This window comes from Tenrec ecaudatus, chromosome 15, assembly GCF_050624435.1.
Source record: "Tenrec ecaudatus isolate mTenEca1 chromosome 15, mTenEca1.hap1, whole genome shotgun sequence".
NCBI lineage: Eukaryota > Metazoa > Chordata > Mammalia > Afrosoricida > Tenrecidae > Tenrec > Tenrec ecaudatus.
The window spans coordinates 21,800,389-21,813,227 of NC_134544.1; the positions used below are offsets into that span (position 1 = coordinate 21,800,389).

General features: G+C 40.2%; 1 non-coding gene across 1 annotated transcript; it reads left to right on the top strand.

The window, feature by feature from the left end:
* Positions 1 to 12,226: 12,226 nt before the first annotated feature.
* LOC142428460 (small nucleolar RNA U13) lies at positions 12,227 to 12,328 on the top strand. The gene has a single exon (XR_012780358.1). It is a non-coding gene; the product is annotated as a small nucleolar RNA U13 (small nucleolar RNA).
* The last annotated feature ends 511 nt before the right edge of the window (positions 12,329 to 12,839 follow it).

The following is a 12,839-nucleotide window of genomic DNA, read 5'->3' on the forward strand; positions in this document are numbered from 1 at the left end:
GTAGCAGCATCATGCATCATCAAGTTGTTAGGACGGAGCAGGCCCTAGAGAAGAATGTCATGCTTAGCCAACTAGTGGGGCACTGAACAAGAGGAAGACCCTCAGCAAGGTGGATTGCCACAGTGGCTGCAACAATGAGTTCCAGTGTAAGAACAGTTATGAGACTGGCGCAAGACCGGGCAGGGTTTTGTTCTGTTGTACAAAGGGTCTCTGTGAGGTAATATGACACAAAATACACACACACACACACACACACACACACACACACACACACCCTCACTTGATGGCACCTAACAACAACATAGCTGAGTTTATGTAGCACAAAAGAAATAGGTATCATTATATGTTCAATAGGACTATAATACAATGAATACAGTATTGAGATCATCAGATATATAAATGCACCTGGGGGGACATCTGGTTAGAAATGGCGAATTGATTACATTTTTTTAACGTCCCCTCCCGACACTCCTTTAACACCAGGATAAATGACATTTTAGAGTTGTATTGGTGATGGGGCTGTTACGTGCTCTTAAGATGATTACAAATGATAGAAGCCACCTCTGGCAATAGACCTGCTCCAGAGGATTTTCTAGATTCACCTGTATGGGAGCACATAACCAGGTCGCTCTGCCATGGAGTCACTCGGTGGGGTAGCATCATCAGCCTTTTGGTTAGCACCCAAACACTTAAGCATTTGTGCCACTAAGCTTCTTGAACGTGTTAAGCCCTCTCCCCATGCCCAATTCCCACAAAACAAGTCTCACTTCCAACAAGTCTATGCATATTCATAGTGACCCTGTGGGCAGAGTGGAATTACCCTGTGAGATTTCAATACCGTAACTCTTTACAGGAGTAGAAAGCCTCATCTTTCTCCCAATGAACCACTGGTGGTTTTGAATCACTGACCTTTGATTAACAGCCTAATGAGTCATCACTGTGCCACTAGGGCTCCTCTCCTGGTAGGCAAAATAAAAGGGAGAAGAGGCATAAAAAGACACGATCAATTGTAATAAACTTCTGGAAGAACCTAAGTCAGATGGAACCTGATTTGAAGATGGAATCATTGCCCAGAGCTTTAACATGGTTCATTCAAGATGGACTCCTGAGATGAATGTGCTTTTCCAATTCAGAGACGCTGAATCAGAGTTGACAGTTTAACAAGATCCCCAGGTGATTCTCATAGATCCCCAAGTGAGTCTTAAGTATACAAAAGGCACGTGCAATTGACTTTGGAGTGGAGAGTGGGGAAGGGAGTGGGAAACTCGAATGATCCCGTGTGAAGCCCTGAGCTTGCCACACCGCAGAGGCAAAGGATAAGAAGCAAGCCATTTCTCCCAGCCCAGCCCTGGGATGCCCAGTCCTAGAAGCCAGAAAGACTAGACCAGTTGGTGAGTGTAGACAGGGGTTTGGTTAGAAGTCTAGACACAGAATGCTGGGCCCCAATGTTCCCTTCCCCCTTGCTGAGCAATCCACCAACCATAAGCGCTGCATCGCACCCCCCCCACCCCGCCCAGTCTCCAGAAGACGGGGATTTTCTGAAGATCAACTGGAGTCATTTGAGTTCAACAAGATGAACTGAACATAATATGCATACTGATATCTGATCCTGTCTGACACCAATAAAATAAATATAAAAATATACACACATATATAAAAGAAAAACGATTGAAAAGTTGATACTTGAAATTTTTGAAAAATATGATAGAGGAGTTAAAAGATTATTTTTTCAAAAAGTCTTTAAGATAAATTTGCTATAGAAATAAAAAATGGAGTTTAATTTAAGTTTCTCTGAATAATTAGAATCCCAGAAAGCATTTTTCCCCCTAAAAAGAGATAGAAAAATGTATTAGTTAAATGTTGGAAACAATTATAAATGTGAAGTTCATGGATACATTGTTAAATGAATAGCTGTGTACCCCAAGATAAAGTGTTCTAAATATTAGAAGCCCCAAAATACACATAAAAAAGAACATAAAACTATGAAGCAGATAACATACCAAGATAAAGAGTAAAATGTACATTGTCTTTTGAATGTCATCAAATTTTCAGAATAAATTTACTTTTCATTCAAAATTATATGTCCAATTAAAATGCTAGTCAAGGGTGATTAAAAGCTTTTTCACACATACAAGGACACACACAGCCGTTCAAAACCACCAGCAGCACCTCTGGTGATAAGACTTATCTGGAGATAAGACTGGGCTTCTACTCCTGTAAAACAGTTAGTCTTGGGAACCCACAGGGCATCGCTATGAGGCAGCAATGACTCGATGGCAGTGAGTTTTGAACAGGGGAACAATGAATCTTTTTGGTTCCTTCTCCTATTCTTTGGTGACATCAGCCCTTGTCTTGACATGGTGGTGAAAATGTCTTTCATCCTCCAAATTCCTCTTAAAACCCGCCATCTTTTCTCTTGCCTTGAGCCCCACATTGAGAGAAGAGCTTTCCTAAGTAGGTCTCCTCCTGGGATGTCAGAGGGTCAGGCGTGGGTGTGCCTCCACCTGCTGCTGATCATCAGTTCACAGGGAGTCTGTCTAATCACAAATAAAATCAACCCTTCCCTAGTTTGAGGAAGCCCCAAAAGTCTGACTTATCTGTCACAAGACTTGACTCCCAGGTCATGCGAGTTTTCTTAACCACTTCCAAAAAAGTGACTTCAAGAGATATGTGTGCTTAAATGACTTTCCACTAAGCCAACTGTTTTCCATGTGGAGCATGGCAAGACCTGGTGTGGATATCCGTGTATTAAACTGGACTTCCTCCTGTGATTATAGCTAGTGAAACTTTGTATGCCGGACCTTCTGCTTTCTTCTCTTAGAGTAGGAAAGGAAGGTCAACTGTGGCCTTCCATGGATCATAGTGTAACAGTCTAGCTCTGCCTCCCAGCCAAGGCACAGATGATCTCACAAGTAATGTTTGCCTGCAGCCTCTACGCAAGCCCTGCTTCCACCAGAAGCCACAGTTGTACAATGTGAGTGTGACATGATGTTATCTGTGGATCAAATGAAACCCCATTATAAGGGGGAAAAGTATGCCGTGAAGATGGTTATGGAGAACATGACCATGGTGAAATTGTTCAATGTTTCAGTGATCAAGAAACTCATAATGCCTTTTAAAAACTTGGCACAGAGGTAAGTCATTGTGGTGTATGTGAATACATTAATAGGAAAACACATGTACAAGGATAAGTAAAGACATATTGCTACTATGATTCCATTTTAAATATATATATATTTAAATATATTATATATATAATATATATAATCTTTAAACACATCTCTTCAACCAGATGATGGCTGCAGAGTAGTTCTCTAAGTAATACACATTTCTTAATCTCATAAGTTTCCTTCGAAAAAAAAGGATACGTGCCAAAGGTGTTATGCCTAAATCAGCAAGGTCAACGAGCTGGTCGTTCCATCAGTCTTCTAAACAAAATTGAAGCTAAAGAAAATTAATTTGTGGAATGAATTATAACCAGGGATGAATCTTATCTGATCCAGAGAGCAAGGCCCAATCAAAACAGTGCTTGTCTTCCAACAAGCAGCCATCTACGTGAGGCATGAACAAAGTCTACATGGAAGAAGCACACCAGTCTGTGTGATCCAAGGATTGTAAATCATAACATCCAAATCCGAAGAAGGGAATGCATCGTAGCTTAACTTGTGAATACATGGCTGTAACAGGCAATGGGTGGGAGTGGGAGCCCCGAATCCATTTGCAGGGTGCCCACATGGATGAAGCCTCCAGTGAACCCCCTCTGACCACAGTCCAGGGATGGGAGGAGCCTTGCTATCAGACCGAGAGCGCCGTCATGTCAACTATGGCAGCTACAGGGAAGTTACCATGGAATACCTTATTGTTTGATATTCTTTTTGATCCATTTAAACGTTGCTTCAGTTTTTAATATTTTCTGTTTTCTTTTTGATGGAGTCCTTTTTATATTTCATCCAATCATTGCTGGTAGAGGTCTTTGCTTGCCTCCTATTTATGATTTCTATGACTTCTGTTTATGAGATCCAAGATAGGTAGGTCTGTAGAGACAGTCACTGGATTGATGATTGACTGTCTGGGGCAGAGCAGGGGGAGCATGGGGGGAAAGGGGCAGCTAATCACACTCAATGCAAGAAGAAAATATTCTGAAGTTGATTGTGGTGACGATTGCACAAATCATCTTAATATTATTGCATGATCAAATTGTATGGTATGTGAAGTAAATGCCAATAAAACTATTAAACCAAAACAATACTTCCTAAAGGATTCTACTGGGCCAGCCAAATGCAAGGCAGAGAGAGGTGAGGAGAAGGTTATGGAGACAGTGTTTCGGGATCCCAAGGGGTAATCTGTTAGATTTCCTTGAAGGACACAGGACAATGGCGGGGGCTTATTGTGAAAAAGTTTTAAGAAAAGTGAACAGTGCATTGGTCAGAGAAAAAGACATTAAAACTGTAGTGAGGTTTTCCCTCGTTATAATGCACTTGCTTATTCTTAGAGGCTAGCAAGAGTTGTCCTATAAGATTTTCATTAGGAAATCTTTTCCATCCACCCTACAGCCCTTCAGACTTCTTTTTTCATTGTTCTGCAAACTCAAAGAACGTTGGAAAGGAACACAATTTGAGCCCTCCCAGGAGGCCCAAACTGCCATTTTGACATGGCATAAATGGACAAGTACGGAAATCTTCAGGAAAGGGGGAGATGGAAACACAGCCACCAGAAGTGTATAGACCTAGATCGAAGATATGCCAAGAAACAATTCATTTATGTTTTTATGATTTTAAAAATTTGAAACAATAAATTTCTATTTTTATGATCTTTTAAAAATTTGAAACAATAAATTTATATTTTGATTTTGTTTAATTTGTTCTTTTTTCAGCAATACTTTTTGACTTACTCTTATAAGCATATGCATTATACAAATGTATGTAGTAATATGAATATAAATATGATCATATACAAGTGGAAATGAAATACAGAATTAAATTTGTCTTGCTGCTATCATTACAGTGATATAACAAAATCAATTTTCATTTGCACCTACCACATAAATGTAATCTCAGTACATGGTAATCCCAAAGATATTGCCAGACAACATTGGGTTTATCATTCACAACATTTGTTTCATTTTTACTTAAAAATACTTATCACTTCGAAGGGTGGTAAGTATGAGAGATCCTGTAAGGACTCCAAAATAAGATAAAGACCTCTTTTTTGAGTTATTATTTTGGAAAATGATCTGATATTTTACTTGGCCATATAGGATATTAAAAATAAGTCACAAAAATAACAGGCAGGAAATGAAGGCTTAGTCACAGCAAAATAACTACACTTTAAAAATTGTATTTCTAAGATATAGTAAAAATCTCTTGACAAGGAAGCGTACATTATAATTATGCAAAATATGGTATATTCTATTTTTATCATTCATTTGGCGAAGACTTACCAATCCCTAGTGCATTCTAGGGTCTGCCTTGAAAGAATGTCCTTGGAAAACCTTGCCCCATTCACCCTGAAGCTTACATCTTGCCCCTACAGACTTCTTTCTGTTCCTCAAACTCAAAGAACATGCCAAAGAAACACCATTTTAAGTCCTCCAGGGCACTGAGACTGATGTTTTGATGGCGTGTACATTGAACAGGGCAGAATTTTTCAAGGACAGGTGAGAGAGATAAAAATACTGCCTTCCGAAGTGAATGGACCTAGAAAGAGTATATGTCAAAAAGGAATAGCTTCACTTTTAAATATTTTTGTTTAATAGATCTTCCTGCGATTTTCCAGTAAAACAGTTTTACTTTATGTTAGCGAGTACCATCTTACCGCTCAAAGTAAACATACTGACCACTCTTAAAGTGGCCAGTGAAGCACAAGGCTGCCTTGGTTCTGACTGGTACCCACAGCCTTCCTTCAGCTCATCTATGGCAAACTGAAATCGTAACCATCAGAAAAGAAGTGATCCACGTGTGGAACTCGGGTCCGCCATCGAAGATCTCTTAACAAAGGGCTTCACAACTCAAACCTTTCTCTTACTAACTGCAAGTGTTTTTGAGGTTCCTTACCTTGTCCTGCTATAAACCTAAGAAGCGATTCATCCAGTCCTGCCTCGACAGATTTCCCTACCCTGGATTTAATGTAAGGGGCCCTGGTCGCATAGTGTTTACTTGCTGGGCTGCAATCCACACAGCAGCTCAGAACCACCAGCTTTCTTCTCTTGTCACCAGTTACAGGCTCCGAAAACCCACAGGGGCTCGCTAGCAGTCAGCAGTGACTCATTGGCAGTTTATTTTTTTCAGTTTACTATAAAGAAAAAAATACAAAACCAAAAATAAAACATTGAAATCTCAGTTGAAAAGATAACAGAAAATAGTGAAAAACTAGAACCAATTCAAAAATGGATCTAACACGAGAACAAAGGATAAGGTGTCAAATTGTCACCTATCTAAACTGCCTTAGTCCACTTTCCAGTGTACTCTGTCTGACAGCAACACTATGTGCATCCCTGGCCACTGGTCAGAGGGGATTCACCTGAGGTTTGATGCCACCCGGGACCGTGCAATGAATTTTTGGCGTTCACTGTCATCCATTGCCTCTGAAAACTGGGTCCTCAGATTTTAAGCCTAGTCTTCTTTGGCCCATTGCATCCAAATAATTTGACAATCAAATGTCTTTGCCTGTAATACTTTTAATATCTTAAAGCATTATTGTTCTACTCATCCTACAGATTAAGTAAGTACTCGCCCAGTCGAGGAAAGAGCTTTCTACTCCCATAGTGAGACACTCATAGGGACAGTTCTACCTTGTCCCAAAGTGTTGCCATGAATCAGCATGAACCAGATGGCAGTGAATTATTGAGTCACAGATAAGGAACGATATTTGTGTGTAACAGAAAAAAATCCACTAGATAATACATATTCCTAATTTATTTGCATGTCAAACACAACAAGTCATATCTTCCATTAATCTCTATTTGCCAGTCAATTATCTAAATTTGATACACATCTTCTAGTGTCCTTGACTATGACAAGTTTCTCTCCTTATTTCAATAAGTCAACGTAGGAAAAGGAAGAAATTAGGAAGGCATGAACGCCAAAACGATGTCCTTGCCATCGAGTCCATGCAATTCGTAGTGACCCTATATAACTGTAGGGGTGACCCCACGGAGCTTTTGAGGCTGTAGTTTCTGATGGGAGTAGATTACCACATCGCTTTCCTGTGCAGTGGCTGCTGGGTCTGAACTGCAGACTGCACCACCGGGGCTCTTTAGAGAAACCATAAACTTATACCATCATAACAATTTATAGTCTCAAGACTTATAGGGTGGCTATGAGCTGGAACTGATTTGAGTTATAGGCTGACTCACAGCCACCCTGCATATCTTGAGAGTATAAATTGTTATGAGGACAGAGAGCTTCAACTTCTCCCCCTTGGAGTGACTGGCACATAGGAACGACAGGCTTTCTATTTAGCAACCCAACACTTACCCCCCAGCCCCCTCGCAGCTTTGGATGTAGACAAATAGGAAGCAAACAGAAATACATGTATGTAAGATGAGAAATAGTTCAACATTGTCAAACAGAGTGCTAACTGAACAGAGTGAGGAAACTCACTGGAAGTTCCTGCCATTGGGGCACCAAGCACAGTAAGTGAGAGGGAGGGAACCGGAAGAGGTCTGGTGTTGGAGAAAACAGAAACCATGAAAACTATCACTGTGGGTATTAGATCGAAGAACAGAGATTGAGTGAGCAACTTCAGGTGTGTACCTCCTCCTCCAACTACACTGTGTAGTGAAAGACTATTCCTGAGGAATTATTTAGGTGGGTCAAGAGGAGACAGTGAAGGCCAATTGAAAACTAATAAGACAATCTAGATCCCGATGAGTATTCATTTTTCTCTCATAAGAAAATCAGCAGTTTCAGCTAACATTTTTATTAAACACTATCTATGGAGGAATTGCGAGATATATATTGGGGTTACAAAAGATTATTTCACAGCAAAATTCATGTGAAATAAATGATTCCCAATCTTAAAGAGTTCCCAATTGCAAGGGCAAGAGAAGGGAATTAGAAGAGGGTTCAGAAAATGCAAACAATTTTCTAATTTTTTTCCACTCATGAATTTAATAAATGTTTGATGAATGCACACAAACATTATAATGATCTTCTAACTTAGATTCCAGAATGACATTAGCTCAGACAAAGGTCTATAGCCTGTCTGCATCGTGTGTTCACTTTAAATAAAATGAATAATAACAAGAACTACTTCATTAGGCTGCATGCCCAAAACACACTTGGTTTGATTTTTAAATACATAAATATAAATATAATTATGTATGTCCATGTTGTTATTAGGTACCAATGAGTCAGCTCCAACTCATAGCCACCCTACCTCTTCTCAGACAGCTTTGTGTCTAGCATTCAACAAGAGTTTCAATATTCTTTCCCAATACCACAATTCAAGTGCATCAATGCTTCTCCAAACTTTCTTACTCATTGTCCAATTCCACAGGCTTTTGGAAATATCTTTTCTTCTGTCAGGTGCGCCTTAGTCCTAAGTGATGTCTTTGCTCTTTCACATATCTGGCCATTCACGATCTATTTAATATTTTTCACCAACACCATAACTCAAAGGCATCATTTTTCTTTGATATGTCTTATTCGATTTACAACTTTTACATGCATGAGATAGCTAAAAATACCATGGTCTGGATCAGGTGTACCTTAGTTCTCAAGGCATGTTTACTTTTTTGTACTTTAAAGAGAAGTTTGGCCGCAGACTCGCTCAAGGCAAAGACATCATCAGTTTTCGTGACTGCTGCTTCCATGGCTACTGATTGTGGATCCAAGTAAAATGCAGTCGTTGACAACTTCAATCTTTTCTCCCTTTATCATGATGTTGTTGCCCATTGGTATAGTTATGAGGTCCAGTACACACTGAAGACTGAAGTCTTTGAATTCCATCAACATATATTACCTACTTTTCAGTTTCATACAACCAAACTTTACATCCCAATTTATTGGGTGCCTACTAAGTGACAGTTTTCACAATGTAGTTACAAACAACAAAGTTTAACGTGGCCAAAGGTGATAGATGAGGAATGTGGGAAGGACTGCAAATGAGCGGGAGGGAATTCAGGGTCTGCTGACCATGCTCACTATTTTAATTATGGTGATGGTTTCATGGATACAAAAATATGTAAAGATGTGCCAAATCCTATACTCTAATTTTGTGCAGTACATTTTTGTCATTATACCTCAAAAAGGTGTCTAAGAAAGAAAAATATAGAAAATAACTAGATTGAAATATGAACATTTTAGAAGAAGGACAACTTCCTCTTGTTGATTTACCTCTACTCTTTCCAATTCCAACTCACTCACAGTAAGGTACATGGTAGGCACTTGTTCTATTTATATGGTGAAGATATTTGCCTACTTTCCCATGGTATATTTTCAGTAACATGTATCAATGGATTGTCCTCAAAACTTCAATTTATATAAATGCTGAAGAGCTGGACAGTTAGATTAATGAATTAAAATTCTGATAATTTAAATAATTAGTTAAGACTTACGACTACACTCCTCCCCTGAGAAGAATTTGTTTCAAAGGACGACATTGATTCTGCAGCTCCGGGAGATGGACATATCTGATCAGAGCACACGGGAGCAGATGAAGGGGGAGGAGGAGAGAGAGTGGAACACAGCCTGGCCCACCAGGCCGTGAGGATGATGTTCCTGAGTAGAGCAGCCAGTCCACAGAGAGAACAACATGACTGGCCCCACTATGAGATATGATGCCCCTCAGGGACTAAGGGCGACACAGGGGACAGCACCGAAGACACAGTGTGGGAATTGCACCTGACCTGATCCCACCACACCGAGGCAAATCACTGGGGGAGTGCAGCGGAACAGCAAGGGAATGGAGTGGCAAGGCCTCCAGGGAATGCTGAAAGTGGACTTTGGGGCCAGGGCATGGTGCCCCAACAGACTGGACTGGAAAAGACTCCTAAGGGCCAACAAATGATCCTTGAACTAACTACAAGCGTTTCTTTCGTGAAAAAACAAACAAACAAACTTAAGACTACATATTCTGTTTCAAAATTAGCATATCAAAATATCACTATCTGTACATGAACAGGGATATTTGCTACAAGGCAATTAAAGAAAGATAGCTCAAATACTCAGATTGCTGGTACAGCATTATTGAACCTATCTAGGAGAATACCAGGAACCAAAGAGTGTTAAATAGTAAACAGGTAGTGAAATTTAAGGATTCATAACTGAATAATGAATGAATGTGTCACCATGTTGCTGATCCTCTAATAGATTTACCTTTTGTTTACTATGAAGGAAAGTCCTCTGGCTTTTGGTGAGTTTTAAGCAATGCTTAGCACTTAATTCATGCTAACTTAACTCCTGTTATGAAAATCTACACACACTGGGAACAAGGAAATGATCTGAAAGATTATGACTAGTTACGCGTGTTCCTAGGCTCAGGACTAGAAGATAACACCGGAGATGATAAAGTAATATGGCAATTGCTTTGATCTCCCCGTTCTATTCTGAACTCCTTTTCTCTCGTCCCTTTCCAGCTTGTCCCCTAGCAGAATAGATGTGTTCTACTTCCGGAACTCAGTTTTGAGCGGAAGTATAGATCAAATGCCTGCTGTGGACTTGTGGAGGGGTGGAGTCTAGCCTGTCAATCAGGTCGCAGCTTGACGACCTCATTTGGAGGCTCCACAGAGCAAAATTCCTCCCCGGAGGTGGGAGACACACTCTCTGCTTCATCTTTCTGCTGACAAACCACATGGAGACCCATGATGGACCCAGAGCCCTGGAGCTGGAGGAGGCACATGGAGACCCACGCTAGCCCTGAGATGCTTCCACGGCCACTGCATCCACAAGACTTTCCATCCACTGGCCTGGGCTCTTCCTGCATTCGGCATCATTCCACCTGTTGTGTGAGTCTGAAGAAGAAATCATTGACTGGTATCGAACATATGGGCCAATATCGCACATATGGACGTGATCTGGACTGGGCTGGGATGTTTTCTTAATATGCAATTACTCTTTGATGTAAAGTTATCTCCGACACACATGTGAGTGAGTGCCTCTGGATTTGTTTTTCTAGTCAACCCAGACTAACACACCTGGTGAACTTGATCAATCCCCAATGAGTATTCACAAACAAAATCATTAAACTGTCACTAACAAGCTATGACAGTGGCACTTGTACAGGTACACATGATCACCATTATGAGCTGGTTTGTTTCCATAACTGTTGCCAAATAATATACATGCAAACGAACTTAGAACATTAGCACAGCAGTTCTCCACCTTCCTCATGCCATGACCCGTTCATACAGTTCCTCGTGTTGTGCTGACTCCCCAACCATAAAATTGAGTTGCGACTTCAAAATTGTAATTTTGCTACTGTTATGAATCAGGTGACCCCTGTGAAAGGGTCTTTCGACCACCAAAGGGGTCATGATCCACAGGTTGAGAACCGCCACATTAGCTGTTTCCCATGACCCAATAGCTGGGGGTTTAAATAAGGTGTCCTTATGGTGCTGTGGCTGAGGGGTTGGGCTGTATTTCAAATCTACCAGCTGCTCTGCAGGAGAAAGAGGAGACTCCCTTCTTCTGTAAGGGTTTGCAGTCTCTGAAACTCTGTTTAGGATCGCACCCAATCAGAATTCACTCAGTTACCATGGGAGAGGGGAAGGTTGCTTTGATTTGGTGGGGAGGCTTTAATGCGATGCATAAAATTACTGTGGTCAGCCCCAAGTTCCTGAGGAGCCAATGTTGCCAAGACAAAAGGAGGAGAACCTTTCTGCCAGTTTCCCAGTTTGGCCAGGAAAGTTTCATCCCTGAGAAAAAGCTTTTCCTTAAAGACAGTCTGCATAAATCTGAAGAAACTTTTCTTCCTCTCCATCAATGCTGACACTATACCTGATGGCCATCATCCTTTCAACAGCAACTAGAAGTAAGTGTAGTTCGTTTGGCTCTCTCTCAAAGATGTGCCCACAGGGCTGTGAGCAACCTCGCTATGATGCACAGACGATGGAAAGTGGATGATTGAAGATGCAGTTAGGTTACAATTTAGCACCTTATCATTTTATCTCCCTTACGATCCATTTTAAATTTGTTCTAGGTTTAATAACTTCTGCTTTCTTTTTCAGTTGAGGTTTTTATCTGTCTTACTTTATTCCTGTTAGGCTTCTTAAGAAAAATGTTGGATCCTTTTCGGGTTCATAGCATGATGATTGGGTTTTCACGCGTCGTGTGACTTGTGCCTCCCTCAAACCTTGGTACGACGTTGACACATTACCCGTCTGACACATGAAAAAGAAAGAAAAATGTGTTTGTGGATATGAAATCCAGGATAGGTAAGTCTATAGAGACAGTAATTAGATTTATGATTCCTTGGGGTTATGGAAAGTGAGTTTGGGGGAAACAGGGAGCTATTAATGATGAGTACAAGGATGAAAATATGTTATAAAAATGATTGTGGTGATAATTGTACAAGTTTTCTTATACAATTGAATTGCATGACGTGAATTATATGCCAATAAAACTGTTATTAAAATGTGATCCAATATTTTGGAATGGACTTCATATCAAATCCATTGTATTCATTCAAACCTTCTCATCTTTGCTTTTAGTCAGTTTCAAATGTCTTATTTATGATATTAAGCAGGTTAATATTAGTGCTTCATTAAATTTTGGGATGGTATTAGTGAATATTTTAAATATGGTGTCTATGACTCTTGTGTCCAATGTAATCATCCCATTCTGATAGCAACTAACAAAGCATTATGAATCATTATATAGCCTATTCTAATCCAGCCT